At 48.1% G+C, this 18,990-nt stretch overlaps 1 pseudogene; it reads left to right on the top strand.

Moving 5' to 3' along the window:
• The first annotated feature begins 3,244 nt into the window (after positions 1-3,244).
• On the top strand, positions 3,245-12,505 carry LOC146180102 (uncharacterized; annotated as a pseudogene).
• The last annotated feature ends 6,485 nt before the right edge of the window (positions 12,506-18,990 follow it).

Below are 18,990 nucleotides of genomic sequence, written 5' to 3' on the forward strand. Positions count from 1 at the left end.
TCGAACAAAGGATGGTCGTTCGACCTTTTATATTTACTTCAAAATATTATATATTGTTGCGTGATGACTGATTAATAATGTCGAAGAGGCGGAGTTCCGAGCTTCTCTTCTATTCTGGCCAACTTTGGTTATAGATTAATCAAATTATGTTCAAGTTATCTAGCTGAAAATTATCTGACTAAATATATAGTTTTTATTTGTATTCAGTTGTTCGCTTTTAAGGTACGAGTAGATGTTTTTATAAAAATTCTCAACATCGGCCCAGGAAATGAAAATTTCCTAATTTGCAGGCCTTTATTTCAGAAAAGGTTCATGGTAGAGCAGCAATAATTCCACAATATGTTCTCAGCATAATTATCCGCAAACAGCTAAAACTCATATTTTTATGACATTTGAATACAAAGATACGATCGCGCTAATTTACAGAAAACATTGAAAATTTTTAGGAAAAAAAAACAGTTTTAAGATTGTTCAAGCTTTTTCCACCCATTCTACACTACCTCAGCTTTCAAAACCATTAAAAAACACCTTGCATAATTTTGTAGCGCAAGTAATTATGGCCACTTCGATAAAGCCTTTGTCCAATTATAGCGCACCGCGCAGTTCTGAAGATTCTACGGAATTTGTGAATTGTTCAAGGTTTTTAAATTTTGGCATATAATTTTGTAACAGGGAGAAATATATTTACAAAAGAGGATTAAATATATATACATTGAGGAACAGCCAAGGAGCCAGGCTACGAGGGCCCCCGTTCGACGCACTTCTTTTTCTTAATCTTCCACAAACGAGCGCGCCACTTCGTCCTCATCATTCTCCAGCTATAACAATATTTCTTCGGTCATGTTTTGTCTCGACTTCGCGAATCGACGATGACAGACACAGCAATGAATGATTCAGAATCAATTTTGTGCGCGTCGAGGTTCTGATGCGCTGTGGCATCAGGCAACACACAGACGTTTTTCGCAATCACCTTCACCTTAACGCGGATTGCACAAAAAGACGATAACGTTCAATGAGCAAGCAACGTATTCCAAATCATTTTAGTAGAATGAAAGAATTGGAAAGGGCATGGAAAACTGCCTCATTAAAACAATGTTTCTGGGCTGCATTCGTTTTTTCGAATGACTCGACAGCGCACATTATTTTCATTCCTGTACAGTTTTTTTATTCCTTTGCCACCGCCTAGCGCAGCTGGAATGGTCAAACTCTAAACTAATAGGCGGAACAAACTATTTTTGTTGTTTATTGTCGATATATATGTTGTGCGCCATATAAATGTACCGGGGCCTTCATGCTCGCAGTCTGCGCGAAAAACTGTCATTTTTTTACCACCGTGTGAATGCCCAAAACTAAAATGGTAACCTCGCGAGTCTTTCGGCTTTTCATTTTCATGAAAGTGATTGCCAGTGATTGCGTCCAGAAAGTACACACATCATATTCGGTCCTTTCTCCAGGTAAACAGACGATGCTGCGCGTAGTTCCTTATGGATAATACAAAAGCACTAGAACAAAAACATCGCTGAGAAATTGGTCATTTGTTCCTTCAACTTGAGGCAGCGTTTCCCTTCTCGGCAATGAAAACGCTACCTTCTAATCACTAATTTAATGTCACATGATCATGCTATGGCGACACGGTTTCGTTTTGTATGCGCGTTCTCACTGACAACTGGATTTGTACTAGAGGTTAAGTAGATGCAGGGATGTAATCGGCGTCCAATACAGGCATATTGGTCGTGAGTGCTAGCCAGCCTGAGGTATACATATGTGGTCGCACGGTCGTGCTATCATCAGATATAATTGTGCGACAAACGTATGCGCCTGCGACAAAATCTGCATGCATGCCAATAGCCTAAAACCGTAAACACATTTAGCTGACCCCCAAAGATGCGCAGCATATGAGCGCACCGAACAGACGAATCCAGACAGCTGCAGCGGTACATGCTTGAATGCGTTATAGTAATTGTCCCGTACGTGGTACTCTGTGAGGTCCGAACGATCGATCCGCTGAAATGTTGTCGGAATTAAATGCCGCGGTTCGGCGTCCAGCGCACGTGTATTCAACCATAAAAATGTAGAATTTGTTTTGATTGAATGGTCAACGGAAAATATTCACTTCGGTAGCCCATTAAAGCTGCGTTTTTAGGATGGCAATGACAATCGGGAGATCAGGGTGCAAAGTGGTCCATCGTGGGCAGTTTTCATACAGGGATAGCTAATATTGGAAAAACACAAGACAAATTGGTCCATTATAGCCAGTTTAAAAAAAAAACGGGACGGTCAACGTCGGAAGAACACAGGACACCTTGTTCCATTGTAGCCAGTTTTAAAAACTGAACGGGCAACGCCGGAAAAACACAGGACAGCATGGTCCATTGTAGCCAGTTTTAAAAAAGGAATGGCCATCGACGGCGGAACATAGGACAACTTGGTCCATTGTAGCCAGCTTTAAAAAACTGAACATCCAATACTGGAAGAACAGGGGATAACATTGTCCATTGTAGCCATGTTTTAAAACCGGAACCTCCAATGCTGGAACAACACAGGACAACATGGTCCATTGTAGCCAGTTATAAAAAACGGAAAACCCAACGACGGAGGAACGCAGGACAACTTGGCCCATTATAGCCAGTTTTAAAACCCGGTGCGACCATATTGGAGAAACAATGGCAATCTTGGTCCAATATAGACATTCTATATGTACGGCAGCGCCAATATCGGGAACTCACTGTACATCTTGGCCCAAGCTAGCCAGTGCTGGCTATTGGCAGCGCCAACACTGGGAGATCATTGGCTAGCCTGGGCCATTGTTGGACATGGTGTTGACTGGAATGTCCTATGTTGGGAGCATGCTGGTTAGGCTGGCCCACTGTGGGGCCACTGTTTGCCATCGTACTTACAACATTGGCCCAATGCTTTGTGCTGCCTGGGTACTGTAGTACCTTTCAGCAGAATACGTCAACCACTGAGAGTTGCGAGGCAAATAGCTTAATTTATCCTGCGATGTCTTTATTTAGTGATATTTTTTCTGTCACCGAACACAGCTCAGGGTTATTATTGACCTCCAGATCAAGCACAGTCGCCACCTAGAGTCATATTGGTGCACCCTACCCAGAGTGGATAGCCGCGCCGCGTGCCAGCCCGCATGGATTTACGTGCGCGCGTGCGGTGTGTACAAGAGTGCGTTTTCTTTGTTTCGCGGTAGCTGTTAGCTTTTGCTTACTTTTCTGCCTCTTGCAGAAAAAATATGAACAGGCTATTACCCCTCGCTCCTTTCAAAAAATACATACCGATCAAGCAAAGAAAAAACAGCATCTTCATTTTGAACATCTACAGTAACCCATCGCGTAGTCTGCAGAGGTTCAAAGCCATTCTTAACAAGGCAAGCACGACGGCCGGCCAGAACACGCTGATCGCATGCGGCGACTTTAATGCGATGGATCCGGCGTGGGGCTACGTCAAGAGCAATGAGAAAGGCAGAAACTTATCCCAAGACGCGGCGGAGCTCGACTATACCCTCATAACCGACCCGGCTTACCCAACTAGAATTGGCAACTCCGTGTCCCGAGATACCAGCCCCGACCTCACGTTCGTCAAGAACGAACCGATCACGATCACGTGGAGGAACACGGGGGTGGACCTCGGCAGCGACCACATGATCGTGGAAATCTTCATACCGGAGAAGAGCAGTGCCAACGTCAGGAAACATACTTGGATCGATTGGCCGCTTTCAGAGATAACAGAAATCAGGAGGGAGAGATAACCGAAATCGACAACATCGACGCGTGGACCAACAAGATCCTCCAAGATGTTCAAAACTCAACCAAGAACATAGTAACAGACCTCGAAACGAACAGAATCGATAGCCGACTGGCCCACCTTATCGAGGCCAAGCAGTGCATTCTGAACAGATGGAAAAAACAACGCCTTAATCGTAGGCTGCGAAAGAAAGTCGCAGAACTCAACAGAACAATCGAGGACCACTGTCGCACGCTATGTGCGCAACACTGGAACGAGATATGCAACGCTGCCGACGGCCAGATGCACAACGGGAAAACATGGAACTTGCAGAAGCATCTGCTCGATGAAACCAAGACTAAGTCACACCGAAGCGACCGACTGGTGAAACTAATCCACTGAGAAGTCACTAAACACGGTGCCGATAAGTTGACGAAACCCATCAGCGACAGACACCTGCCGACTACGCCCACGGAGTGCCACGGGCCGCACGGGGGGCTGCCCAACGCCCGTATCGTCAGAGATATATATGAAGAAGTTCGCACGGCACTGCAGGACCTCAACAGCAGGTCGGCGGCCGGGCTGGACCGCATCATCAACAAGGCGCTTAAGAACCTCGACCACAAATCCATAGAAAGCCTTACGAGATATTACAACAAATGCTGGAAAATGGGAACGCTGCCGACGCAGTGCAAGAATGCCAAGATCATGCTGATCCCCAAGCCGGGCAAGCCATCCGACACGGATAGCCTCCAACCCATATCGCTCACATCTTGCGTGGGCAAGGTGTTGGGGCACGTCCTGCTCAACAGGTGGCAAGAATACCTCGAGAAAGAAGATCTCTACCCGGAAACCATCATTGGCTTCATGCAGCGTCTAATTACCCAAGACGCCTAGATACAACTCAAGCACCAGATCATCGACGGGAACACCGGCGACAACAAAGCAGTACTGGGCCTCGACTGCAGAGCGCCTTCGACAAGGTGAAGCACTCGGCTACCCTATCCCAATTCTCGAAACTCAACATGGGAGAGAGATCATACAATTACATCAAAGACTTCCTCACGGGCAGAAAGGCCAAGCTCAGAGCAGGGGACCTCCAAGCACAGGAGAAGAAGCTGAGAAGCACAGGTACACCTCAGGGATCGGTCATCTCGCCGGTGCTTTTCAATCTCGTGATGATAGGAGTGGCCGAAATGCTCAGGAACATCAAGGAAGTCCGACATACGACATACACGGACGACATAACGCTGTGGGTGGAAGGGGGCAGCGATGCCCACATTGAATCCACCCTACAGGCGGCCGTTAATGCGATCGAAGACCAGCTCGACGGAACGGGGCTCAGATGCTTGCCGAGCAAGTCGGAGCTCCTCGTCTACCCGCCCGTCAAGCACCGCAAACCCAAGAGCAGCCCGAGAGAGTACGAGGCAATCAAAGTCAAGACCAGAGATGGAAATGCGATCCCAGGAGTAAACAAGATCAGAGTGTTGGGAATGACAATTGAGACGCACGGCAGAAACAGCGAGACCATCACCCGACTCATTGCGAAAACGGCGAACGCCACGAGACTACTCAAACGAGTCACGAACAAGAAAAGTGTAATGAGGGAAGAGAGCCTGATCAGACTGATCCATTTGTTCGTCATATGTCACGTAGCGTACGTGGCGGCCTACCACAAGGGGAAGAAGAGCGAGAGAAACAAGATAGATATACTCATCCGCAGAGCCTACAAGACGGCACTGGGACAGTTCGAAACATCGAGCACCAAACGCCTCCTGAAGCTGGGGGTGCACAGCACGCTGGAGGAGATTGCGGAGGCCCAACGCTCCGCACAACTCGAAAGACTGTCTACGACCAAGGCCGGCCGGAAATTCTGGAAAACCTGAGAATTGAATATCAAGGCAGGGAGCAGACGCAGCTCCTCGTTCCCGATGAGATCTTGCGCAACATCAAGTGGACTCGGTACCGAAGAACATGCGCCTGGAATATAACAATAAGAGGAAAGCAGCGAGAGCCAAGGCGCTGATAGACCAGCACGCGGCCGACACTAACGCACGCTACGTTGACGCGGCTGAGTACGCCAAGATACGCGGCTTCACGCGACCGGCACCGTTCGCACGACCGCCAGCACGAGATGCCCCAAGGCAGAGCAAGCGGAGGAGGTGGGCATCGCCGACCGCGACTGCCACACAGTGTATTGCGACTCGAGGCAGGCGGTGAGAAATTACCCCAAAGGCAGGATAGCGAAGGAAGCGGTGCGCATACTGCAGGAAACCAAGAACGACGATAGCAGCAGACAAGTGAGAATCAAGTGGTTCCCGACGCACATGGGCGAGACGTCAGACCGCAACAACCACAACGAGACTGCACACGCCAAGGCGCGCGCGCAACGGACCGAGCCTCGGTCGACTGGCCGCTGTGGTTCAGCACCGGGAACGAATGACCGACTACAGCAAAGTAACCAAGGTGTTCCGCCTAGCTCGCAGAACTCTTCCACCCCCTTGCTCGTGGCTCAGTCGAGAGCAAGCCGTTTTATTCAGACAGCTACAGACGGGCTCACTCCCCAGCCCGCCGCTGATGCACAGAATGTATCCCAAGACGCACCCGGCAGACAAATGCAGTCTGCCGAACGGAGACGGCTGGCTTCGCACACATTCTGTGGAATTGCAACAAGTACCAGGGGCGGTCCAGCAGGTTATCAAGGCGCTGGCCCGGCAGGGAACCAGCGCGCCGGCCACGGCGAGCGGGGACTCAGGCCGCGCGGCCGGTGCCCAGAGGGCGACGTAGGCCCCGTCCGGAGCGCGCGTTCTACTGCAGGCCACAAATAAACGTTTTACCAATCCAATTGTCGATATCGAGTATGTCGCGCTGGAAAGGACATATCAGTCGCGGTCATCGGCGAGTGAGATTCTTTGACAAGCTGTGTCTCAAACGAAGCGGTGCTGTCGTTAGGCTCTGTGTCAAAGCAAAACAGGTTGCTGCCATCAGTACAACTTAAGGAAAAACACTCAAAAATCGCATATTCCCGTTTCTGTTTGGAATAGCAGAACTGCTGAAACATGCCACCCCAGACGGCTGTATAGCCAAATCCAGTTTGAGCAAGCCACTCTGTGCCTTCGGTATCCATGATAGATTTGTCTGTGTACTTTATTTTTCTCTTTTTTTTCTGGTAAGCCTCTGCCTCGTTGTCTCAGTAGGTAGGGCGGTCAACTGCTTATTTCGTTAACGGGGATTCGATTCGGCCGTTTCGAGAGGCGCTCCTCGGCTGTGGAATTTGACTGCACGTTAAACAATCCCATGTGACCAATTACACCGAGGACCGCCCCTACATCATCCGTCATATCGCCGATATGTCACACGGTAAACCCAGATATGCATTTCGTTTGTCCTTTTTTTTCTGTTGAAGGATTTTCTGCATTCATAACAGTGATAAGAAGCACATGTCGCTTTAGAGAAATGCTCGAACGTTTGAGAAACACATCTTCGCAGCACCTGTTACACTAAATATTATATAATACCCATAGATCAATGTACACTGGTAGTCCATTAGAATCCCTTTTGTCTGTGCTATCTTTGGAGCAAGCTGGTTATTTCTGACAAGGGGAGTAAAACAGCTTCATACGGGCTTAACCAACGGTATTAGTTATGGAATAAATACATATTTATAGTCACAAGATAAGATGAACTTCATTTCTTTCAGAATGGTTCCATATCTGGCACTTGTTTAGAAGTAAACAACAGAACCACCCTGAGTCACTTGTCAACAATAATTACAAAAATAAAGAAATATTACTTCAAAATTTCTTGCAAGAACATGACCGCAACTGCAGTTTTTACTATGTCTTCACAGCTACTGATTCGTAGCTTCAACGTTACGTTAATGAAAATTAATCGCTGATTGTCCTGAATTTTGTCAAGCGTGTAAAAGTTCTGTCACATGAGGAAATTCATTTTTAAGCTAATTACTCTACTAATTTACCATTGCTAAACATCACAAACGTCAGAAATTCCTTATACTTCACTCGGTTTCAAGAAATCATTTAGAGTAATTTCACAGTTGAACACTACCAGGTCATCTGCCACAAGAAGCATACGCCTTTTTGTTAGCTCGGCAAGCGCAATCCACTCACAGCTCTACACGTGAGCAGTCAGCTTTCCTGTGCGGCGAGGTTTCCTGTACAGTGTCGGCGTAATCTCATTTTTTGGGGAAATACTTGCACACAGTTTTCTAGCCAGAGTTGATGTGCACTCAATCTACGGCAACCCGCAGGGCAATACGCTGTCAGTGCTGCATTTAACCTCCCTAATCCTCGAGTCAAGTACGTTATAATAAACCAGGCTGCACCGATTCGATCTAAGGTACTGCAGGTTAGAGCACGAACCTTGATCTCTGTGGGCTTATATTAAATTTGCATGTCTCACTCGTATAAGAGATGCATCGTCTGTTGAAAAGGCGATAATATATGTCATGGTCAGGCCCAAGTATCAGGCCTGTGAGCGCAGTACAACGCAATAAGCGCGCAAAGCAATGCCAGTAAATCTAAAAGACGTGGTTGCGTGCCTTGTTTTCTTGAAATCCGCGCGTCTTTTTTTTTTTTGCTGCATTGGGAAAACCCACGGGCTTTTTTCTGCTGTCTGCATTATTGGAAGACTATAATCAGCAAATCCCAAATGCATTGCATAAGACCCGTTTTCATCGCCAACAAACCCAGCTAAAAGTAGGAAACAGGCTTTCGCCGCGCGCGTTTCTGTCAGCACCGCCGGCTGCCAATCTCCACTATCGGAAAGACGGTGGCGCCACCTTTAGGTCGATCTCGCGGCGAATATGTCGCTTACGCCAAAAGCTGTTTCGTTACCTCGCTTACTAAAGATGACAAAATAGCAGAGGCGTGGACTTGAATGTCACCAGATTCAGTGGTTTCTGCACATTTTGCAGCTGTGGCCCTCGACAGCATGTCAGCCAGCACAAATGTTTTGCCTGTAACAAACTGTAGAACGTAGTCGTAAATTATTAGACAAAAAAGATCACAGCAGCCTTGCAAGCATGTTCCCAATGTCTTGGGATGCAATTACTATTAGTGGTTAGTGGTCGGTATCTATCACAATTTTCCTACCATACACAAACTGGTGAAACTTCTTACAGCCATATACAATTCCCATCAACTCTTTCTCAATCTGAGAGTAGCATTTTTCAACTTCGGTCATTGTTGGTGAAGCGTAAGCGAGAGACCGCCAGCCTGCGGTATGTCGCTGAAGTAGTGCTGCCTCTAAGCCACCTTTGGATGCGTCCGAGGCAGTATTAGTTTATTTAGCAGGGGCGAACATAGGGAGAAATCGGGCCGTGTGCAGTGCTGTGCAGCTTATATTCCATTCCTGTGATTGTTTATCCGTCCAATCAAACACGGTGTATTTTGTTATCAGGTTTCGAAGAAGCATTGTTTTATCTGCCACATTTGGCAGGTACTTGCCAAATAGTTTATTACTCCGAGCATGCGCTGAACAGCAAGTTTATCGGTTGGTACGGGCATTAGGCTTAAGCAATTTACTAATGCCTGATTTTTACGACTGCCTGTTTGGATAATCACATAGCCCGAGAAAGCTATTTCCTGTACTCCGAACTTGCACTTGGCCAAGTTGAATGTTCGGCCTGCTCGTTGTGCTTCGTATAGAGTGGCTTTAAGGCGTTCGTTATGCTCCTGATTAGAGGCTCCGCACACCAGTGTGCAATCGATGTCCACCCTTACTCCTGGTAAATGGTCAAAAATCTCGCTGAGTGTTTCTTTCATGGAATCCAGCGTTCTCGTTGAGGCGACTGAAAAATTGTGCGCCTGACAACTCAGCCTCCATATCTTCGTGCTTTGCATCTGGTAGTGCTCGCGCCTCAATCAGGCGTTTATGTTTCCTGGATCAATGCATACCCAGAGGTTGCCGTCTTTTTTCTTTAAAATAAGAAGAGAACTTACCCAGCCTGTGGGCTCGTCCACTTTGCTGACGATGACCGCCTTTTTCATGCGCAGGAGTTCTTTCCTCAGGGGTTCCCGCAACGCTACGGGTATTCGACATGGTGCCTGGGTCACTGGTAGTGCATCGTCACGGAGCACCATCTGATATTCCCACTTCACGCAACCCGTGCCTTCGAAGAGATGGCAAAATTCCTACACGACCCGGGCGATCTTATCTCTTGTGGCGTATTGACAGCACGGGACAGTAGTGCTATGGATTCTGCTAGTTGTGGGCGTAAGATGGGTATTCTCCACTTCACAATGAAGAAACAGCGAGGCGACGACGATCGCTGATCGTGACTACTTCTGTTGCCGCCCTGCAGAGCTTGATGACTTTTCCACTGCAGGACCGTAAAACGGAATTACTTCGCATTAGGCGAGATTTCGTGCTTAATCTGTTGTACACAGAGGCAGTAAATTTGCCTGGGAGCCGGTGTCCACTTTAAACGATACCTCTTGTTCGCCAACTAGGGACTTGATAATCCTGCCTTTTTTCCGGATTCTGCATATTGTGACGTCCAATATGTCAAACTCCTCGTCATATTGTACTTCATCAACCCCATGTTTCTGCAGAAACCGCAAAATAATTTCGGCCTGCACAAGGGCGGCATGTTTTTCCAAAGTCGGGGCACTTCCTTGGCTAGTGCCTGTTGTTGAAGTTGGAGCACTGGACGCTGTTTCGGGCCTTGGTTGCGACACGGTTAGCTTAGTTTGGTAGCGTCCACTTTTAGTTCGTTGTTTGCCATGCCTCGTTTTTTTTTCTTGCAAACTCTGCGACCTTGCAGATTTGTTCTGCCTTTTGGGGCGTCCAATTCTTCTCTCTCAGCAGTTTTCCCTTAGTTTGCTTTTCCAGGTACAAAGCACGATTTGGTCACGAATCGATTCGGTATGTAGACCTAAGTTAAAGTACCTTGCTTGTTTCCGCAGGTCTCGTATAAAGTGCTGCACTGGTTCGGCTTCTTGCATCCTTGTTTTGAAGACTTGTCTTTCACAGGCTTCGTTTTGCAGCTCTGCACAGTAATCTTCAAAAGTTTTACCACGGTCTTGTAGACCTGCTTGTCTTCGCCGTCCGCGAATGTAAAATTGTTGAAGACTTCCAGTGTGCCATTCACAGCAGCAGTCAGTAGCCTGGCGGTTTCAGGTGCTTCCCTCAGCGGTTTGGCTGTTTCTGTTGCTTGTAAGTAAAGCTGGAATGTTTGCTTGAAAAGCTCCCAGTTCATCTGAACATTTCTGGCGAAGATGCTTCGGTGGATTCAGTAGCTCCATTAATGTAGGCACAGACGAAACGTCGTTGCTGCTTCCGCCACTTCTGACACCATATCAGCCCCAGACAAATTGATAACGGAGCAAGGCAGTCACCGACGGATCTGGGAATGGAACTGCCACTGCGGCGTTTATTGCAGACGAGCTCTCAGGAATGAAGGCGAAGCTGCGAATTCCGATCAGTCGCTTACCCAGACACGTGAGACGGCTGTGTAGCTGCTGTGTCGCACGTTGTACGAGCAAGGGACGCACAATGATGAACTGTGGAAGAGTTCATGTTTGGTTTGGTTTGATTTGTGGGGTTTAACGTCCAAAGGCGACTCAGGCTATGAGAGACGCCGCAGTAAAGGACTCCGGAAATTTCGACCACCTGGGGTTCTTTACGGTGCACTGACATCGCACAGCACACAGGCGCCTTGCTTTTCGCCTCCATCGAAAAGCGGCCGCCGCGGTCGGGATTCGATCCCGCATCCTTGGGAACAGTAGTCGAGCGCCGTAACCACTGCGCCACCCCGGCGGGTGGAAGAGGACATGTGGACATACGAATGTTAAGCCGAAGCCCAAACTAAGAAATTGTGCTCGGAACTGGAGACACTGAAAGACATGCGAAGGCATTCCAGAGCATGGAAGAGATGTTGTTGGCCGAATGTGAGCAGACGGGGCGGCAGCTGCTGGATCGTTTGTTACCTGCAGTCAAGGTGTAGGGTGGTCCGGCCCACTTGGAGTGGCTGGTGTGCTTTGAGAGGGCGTTGAGAGGATGATTAAACAAGCAACAGCTGCAGCATGGCATTGGCGACTACCTCGCTCAGGAGGGCAGTTCTCCTGCGGACGTGAAGTGCCTGCATCAACTCACTGAGACAAACACTTCGCTGGGGAAAGCGGCGTCTCCAGAGTGAAGCGTAGGAAAAATATAGATGCTCAATTTTAAGGCTGGTATGGCGCTTTTGGTTTTCGCCATCGCGATCGCAGGGGGAGGAGGTTCATTCGAGGACATAGACCAGTCACTGGATGGGGATACCGGGCAGCAAAAACCAACTCTGCGAGCATTTTTTACTCAGCGTCGTGCGCCACCTATTCTACGCCTTTGGCGCACATCTGACAATCGGCCAATTTGTTTGCATGTAGTCTCTCTAGCCACGTTGCACGCCTGTAGACCACTACAATATTGCGACTGAGCTGGAGCAACCCAGGAAACCGAAGGAGTCGATGGAGATAAAAGAATGAAACCAAGGCCGCGGAGGGCAGCAGCGGCATTGGTGAGCAGGGAGTTGAGCCAGTAAAGGTAGATAACAAGGTTGATTATTCCCCTGAGCAAGAAGGGGGAAAAGGAGGATAAGGATAAGCACAAGCAGGCAAAGTGCGGGCGAAATTCGACGTCTACGTTCACGGAAGAGGAAAGCGAGGCCATCATAGTTGAAGCAATCGTCTTCAAGCCCGACCCGTCGAATTTCGACTGGGTGGTCAACAACGTTAACTACCTGTTCATCAACTTCTACATGCCATGATGTGCACACAGCATAACACCGGAATCTGAGTACACTCACACGGCCACCGGACACTGGGGTGGGCAGCCGTTGCTATCGGACGGTATAAGTTGAGAACTTCGTGAGCATTAAAAGTCCTCTCCGAACTTGAACTGGGATTTTAAGCGGACATTTTCGATTGGTGTGTTGGTGTGGTCTCATTCTCTGTGCAGTGTGCGCTTTTTTATGTATGTGTATGTATGGTCGGATATATTCAGTACGTTTGCTGTCTCCCCCCCCCTCCCCCCCCCCCACCGGGATAAAATATTTTCCGGTGGGGAATAAGAGGAAGCGTATGGCAAGCGCGTGAATAGGAAATGGGAAAGAGAAGAAGACTGGTTGGACTGTGCTTGTCGGCGCTTGTGCATGCGTCTGCCCTTAGGGTCCATCCTGCACCATAACAATATATTTTAAAAGATATGTCACTTTAATTTGTGCATTTACAATTTTAAAATTTTACAAGGAAAGCCAACTGATGTGCAGGCAGCAAACATCACATTGCACTTAATCTCTCCACTTCATCAAACCCGGATGCAGCTTTCGCTCATTACTGTCTTCTGGCCACATCGTGTTGTCATCATCCTTTTGTGCTAAGCCCAAAAACCCGCCTGTCGCTAGAAAATATTCTGCCAACTTTAGCAACGGCCTGCAAGTGCAAAACGCTATTTTACTGTCTTTAATTAGAAACGTTTCATCTCAGTTTGTGGCAACCATGAGCCTAAAACAACCTGATAACTCTCAACGAACACTCGAGGGCAAAATAATCCTCTCAATCGGTTCATCGCACCAATTTTTCGCAGTCCAAATGAAATTTTTTATTCACGCCGTCGCTTCCGTATCGCACCCTTTCAACGAGCGTAGCAAAACACAAAGGTGCGCCGCCATTGATGAAAAGGGAGCATACAAATGTGAAGAGCGGGGACGTGATGGTGAGATAAGTACTAGAGATAGGATTAGTATGGATATTGTATGAGCCAGTAATCACGTACTTTGACGGATAAGAAAGAATCCGTCAACCTGGGGAGCCGGGAAGATGCCTAAGATTGGCAGCAAAGATTGACAAAAGTGTGGAAATGAAGCAAGATATCCATGACAAAATGCATAATTTGAATGTGTTTATAAAACGTTCAGATATGTGTATTAGCAATTACGGGTGTCTGCTGGAATGTTCGGGAAGGAAACAGAAAATTACCCAAGTAGCACAAAGTGGGCTATGACGTGGGGGCCCGCGTTGGGCCCGTGAGGGCAGCCCACCCGGGCTCCATGCGGGATTTGCAACACGTACCCAGAGGGGCTCCGCGTGGGCTGCCCAATTTCGCCACGATCGGTCCCAAACTGTACCCGCGTGGGCAGCCCAAATGGGGCTGCCTGCATTCAGCCCAGGTAGACGAATGTGGGCAGGACACCAGAACCATTAATGGGTCCCACGTTTGTGCAGGCAGTGACATCCATTGATCAAGGTTTTAATTTTTAGGTCGATCAATGCCTCCAATACCTGAATTGTACAGGCGCGGGATTTGCGAAAGCCAGTTGGCCCGTGTCCTGCCCTCATGGGTTGAATTGGGCATTTTCAGGGCTGCCCAATTCCAATAATCAAGTGTGAAACATTAAGCACTATTTTTTTGCTTGTATGCTACACTCAGTAACATGAGAGAAATTTATTCCCAACACTACAATGATATGGGCTGGCCCACATCATTCCAACATGTCGGTCTGAATATTTATTTCGGTGCTGCGTGCAGAATAGTAATGCTGTAGGAATCATTTGTAGGTCGTTCAGTACATCCTCGTAAAGCGGAACAGTTACTGTTGCACATTTTCTGTCGATACTGCATAACTAAAGTAGTTTGTAAAGTAAACATAGATAGTCTTTGTTCATTGCATAGATATGCTTAGGACAGTTATGTGAAACCTCCAGAAGAGGCAATTAGTGGCCGGTATAACATGATTTACATTAATAAAATGGTGCCTTAAAGATAGGGTGGAGACGTTTCAGAGCGGTATGCCCGCCTACGGCCAATTTGGGGCCCACTGCGGCCATTCATCGGCCGCCCCAATTGGGCTCACCTTATTTTTACCGCGTGGACTACGAATATATGTGGCATTTTCCCGCAAGTACCCCAAGAAATACCCGTGTGGGCAGCGTGGTGGTGTGCTCGCTTTTCAGCCCGGTCGCAAACCATGTGGGACCTATTCGGTTTTTGCGTGGGCAGCCCCAATCGGACTAGCCCATCATCAATTTGCTTTAGGCCCACATTTGCATCGCATCTGCCCTAAATTGCCTCGCAAGAGACCGATGCGGGCACAAGCGGGAAAGAGCACTTGCCTGCCCCGCTAACGGCCATGCGGAAATTATCTAGGTTTTTGGTGGGTAGCCCTATTTGGGGCAGCCTAGAAATTTTCTGCATGAAATCCACATTTTCGTCTGACCTTCCCTCAAGTACCCCTCGAGGGTCCCATGTAGGGAATGTGCGGGCATACCCGTATTTAGCCCCGCCGCGGCCTATGCGGGACCTATTCGGCTTTTGAGTGGGCAGCCCCAATTAGATTAGCCCAGGCTTTTCCTACAAAGAGCCCAAATTTTATTTGTATCGGCCCTAAAATTTCCCAAGCGGGACCCTTGAGGGCCAGATGTGGGAATATGTAATCAGTTAGCCGTTTCCGCGCCTATATGATGCCCAGATGGAAAAAACAGGGGCAAGCCCAACTTGGGCTTGCCCGCTTGATCCCTAAAGGGGGCCTTCATGGGTGTTCTTGTGGTTACCCAAGCCCAACTTGCCCATACGGGCCCCAGGTGGGCCACGTAATGTGTGCTACTTGGATACAGAGTAGATGTGAATTTCTGGGGAAAGAGCATAAGCCTTATTGTGCCGGGTGTGCCTTAAGCTACAGTCTGAAGACAGAGACAATGAGTGGCAGGTGTCGACAGGGCAGTGGAAAGTTTGCACAATCTTGTATGTATGTAATACGAAGACAGGAACTGTGCATTCGGTAACGACGACAATAGTAGTATCAGAGACATGGAGCAAGATTAGTTGCCTACAAGTGGTTGTTCAGGAAAAACTGGCATTTTCCACAGGCGAAAGAGACTAGGCGTGGTGACTAAGGCTCCGATGAGACCTAGCCGAATTTGCAGGTATTCCTGTCCATGAACTGGAAATTCAGAACACTGGAGAGTGACTGTCACCGATAAAGTTGTGGCGAAATTGGACAACTTGTGATAGGTGGGTGACAGGAGGTACTATAGTGATTTAGAATTGTAGACTAGAGAAGAGCATATATAGCAGCACCCCCGGATGAGTTGATGGCGATAGTACAAATAAGTGTTCACATTAAAGTAAGCCACTGGGATAGACTGCGTGCAGAAGCAAAAAAGGAATGGAGGAGGATTTGTTCCAGCATGAACCATCGAATGCCTCGCGGGCTTTTGATGGTTCATGTTGCAACGCATCCAATGTTGCCAGAGCGTTGCGAAAGCTATATGAAATTTTCCTGGAATCAGGCACAGCTTCTGGTTTGTCCTTGATATTGAAGTAATCTGAATCTGCCGCCGAGGTAGGCAGAGTTGTAGATGGCTGCTGAACTCGGTCGAAAGCGGCGAATGCAGGCTTTGTTCTCTATCCCCACATTTTGCGCAGCACCCATGAATAACACTGCAAAAAGCGTTTAGCCCCTGTAGTGCGGCATGGCTAGCCAAGCATAGGCTCCCATTAACGAGTATTTTGGTTCCCAGGTAGCACAAAGTGGGCTGTGAATGTGGGCCCCGGTGGGTACGATGTAGGCAATGCAGGACACCTCCGGTTGGCTCAATATGGGTGCTGCAAGAGGGGCTGACGTAGGTCTGATGAGGGCTGTCGACAAAACCCCGATGGGCCCCACTATAGGGACCGATGCAGGCAGCCCTTACAGGGCTGCCCACATTTTCCCCGCATTGCCAAAACGGCACACCTCGCCAACTACCCCGATGGTCCTACTTTGGACAGATTCGGGCAGCCCCTCTGGATGAACACTTATTGCTGATTTCGGTTAGCCCCTCAGATAAAGACATAGGACCGATGCGGGTTCTATAACGTAAGCCGCACTTGAGCTTGCCCACATTATTCTCATAGGGGTCCGACGCAGGTAATTGATGGGAAGCCCTAGTCCAAGTTCTCCCAATCAAATATATGCACATTATTAAGTAATTGTTTTATACATGTTTGCCCTTTCTAAACAGGCACAACATTAAACTTTACAATAATTCATAACATTATTCTAGCCTAAATGACTTCATGTACATCTTGCTCAGGCTATGGAGATGTCTGTTCTCAACCGTAATTCTGTGCTGAGAGTTGCAGGCTGTCCATAGCAACCACATAAGGAGGAACAGTTAGCAACAGGTATGTTTTAGTATTTTTAGCACAATTTTCATGAGCGCGAGAACTAAAGCCATGTAATATTTGTAACCAACTAAACACGGCAACAACTACTCAAGTAGCACACATTACGTGGCCCACCTGGGGCCCGTATGGGCAAGTTGGGCTTGGGCAACCACAATAACACCTATGAGGGTTGCCCCTGCTTTTTCAATCTGGGCATCATATAGGCGTGGAAAAGGCTAACTGAGTACATATTCCAACATCTGGCCCTCAAGGGTCCCGCTTGGGGAAATTTAGGGCCGATGCAAAGAAAATTTGGGCTTAGTGGAGAAAAAGCCTGGACTAATCTAATTGTGGCTGTCCACTCAAAAGCCGAATAGGTCCCGCATGGGCCGCGGCGGGGCTAAATACGGGTATGCCCGCACATTGCCTACACGGGACCCTAGAGGGATACTTGAGATTAGGTCAGAGGAAAATGTGGGATTCATGCAGAAAATTCCTGGGCTGCCCTAAGTAGGGCTGCCCAACAAAACCTAGATAATTTCCGCATGGCCGTTAGCGGGGCAGGAAAGTGCTCCTTCCCGCTTCTGCCCGCATCGGTCTCTTGCGGGGCAATTTAGGGCAGATCCGATGCAAATGCGGGCGTAAAGCAAATAGATGACGGGCTAGTTCAATTGGGGCTGCCCACGCAAAAGCCGTATAGGTCCCGCATGGTTTGCGGCCGGGCTGAAAAGCGAGCACGCCCCCACGCGGCGTACACAGGTATTTCTTGGGGTACTTGCGGGAAAATGCAACATATATTCGTTGTCCGTGCGGTAAAAATAAGATCAGCTCAATTGAGGCGGCCCATGAAAGGCCGCAGTTGGCCCCAAATTCGCCGTAGGCAGGCTTACCGCTCTGAAACGTCTCCACCCTATCTTTAAGGCACCATTTTAGTTATGTAAATGATGTTATCAGTTCAGTTCAGTCGTTCAGTCGTGTCCGACTCTTCGTGACCCTATTGACCATGTCACGCCACGCTTTCCGGTCTCTCACTATCTTCCTAACATCACATAACTTCATCTGCAATGCCTCGAGGATGCCATCTAACCATCGCGTTCACTGCCTACCCCTTCTCCGGCGACCCTCAACCTTTCCCAACATCAAATCTTTCTCCAGCGACTCCTCTCTTCTCATCAGATGACCAAAATAGCTGAGCTTTAACTTTAGAATTTGACCCTCCAATGAGCAGTCAGGGTTTATGGATGACAATATTGACTGATTTGATCTTCTGGCAGGCCAAGGAACTCTCAAGAGTCTTCGCCAGCACCACAATTCAAACGCGTCAATTCTTCGGCGGTCAGCCTTTTTCACAGTCCAACTCTCGCATCCATACATCACAACTGAAAAGACCATAGCACGAGTTATACGGATCTTGGTTGGCAGACCAATGTCTGTGCTCTTTACTAGGCGGTCAAGGCTAACCATTGCTCTCTTTCCAAGAAGCAGGCGTCTCCTAATTTCATGGCTGCAGTCTCCTTCCGAGGTAATCTTGGAGCCCAAGAAGAGAAAATCTGTCACAGCTTCCACTTCTTGTCCCTTGATGCTCCAGGACTTGATGGGGCAAGACGCCATGATCTTTGTCTTTTTAATGTTCAGTTTAAGCCCAAACTTCTCACTCTCTTCTTGTACGCGCATCAGAAGTCTTTTCAGTTCCGCTTCACGTTCTGCCATTAAAGTGGTATCATCCGCATATCTAAGGTTGTTGATACGTTTTCGAGCAATCTTCACTCCAGCTAAAGACTCGTCCAGACCAGCCTTCCTCATGATGCACTCTGCATATAGGTTAAATAGGCAGGGCGACAGTATGCAGCCTTGCCTCACTCCTTTCTCAATCGGAAACCAATCAGTAAGACCATGCCCAGTTCTGACTGTGGCCTCTTGCCCTTCATACAGGTTCCTGAGGAGACAGATGAGGTGAATTGGAACTCCCATCTCTTGGAGAACTTGCCACAATCTGCTGTGATCTACGCAGTCAAACGCTTTCGCATAATCAATAAAGCAGAAGAATATGGGCTTCTGGAACTATCTTGCTTTTTCCATGATCCAGCGAAGGTTGGCAACTTGGTC

Source organism: Amblyomma maculatum, chromosome 9 (genome assembly GCF_055883805.1).
Source record: "Amblyomma maculatum isolate TAMU_Amacu chromosome 9, ASM5588380v1, whole genome shotgun sequence".
NCBI classification, from domain to species: domain Eukaryota; kingdom Metazoa; phylum Arthropoda; class Arachnida; order Ixodida; family Ixodidae; genus Amblyomma; species Amblyomma maculatum.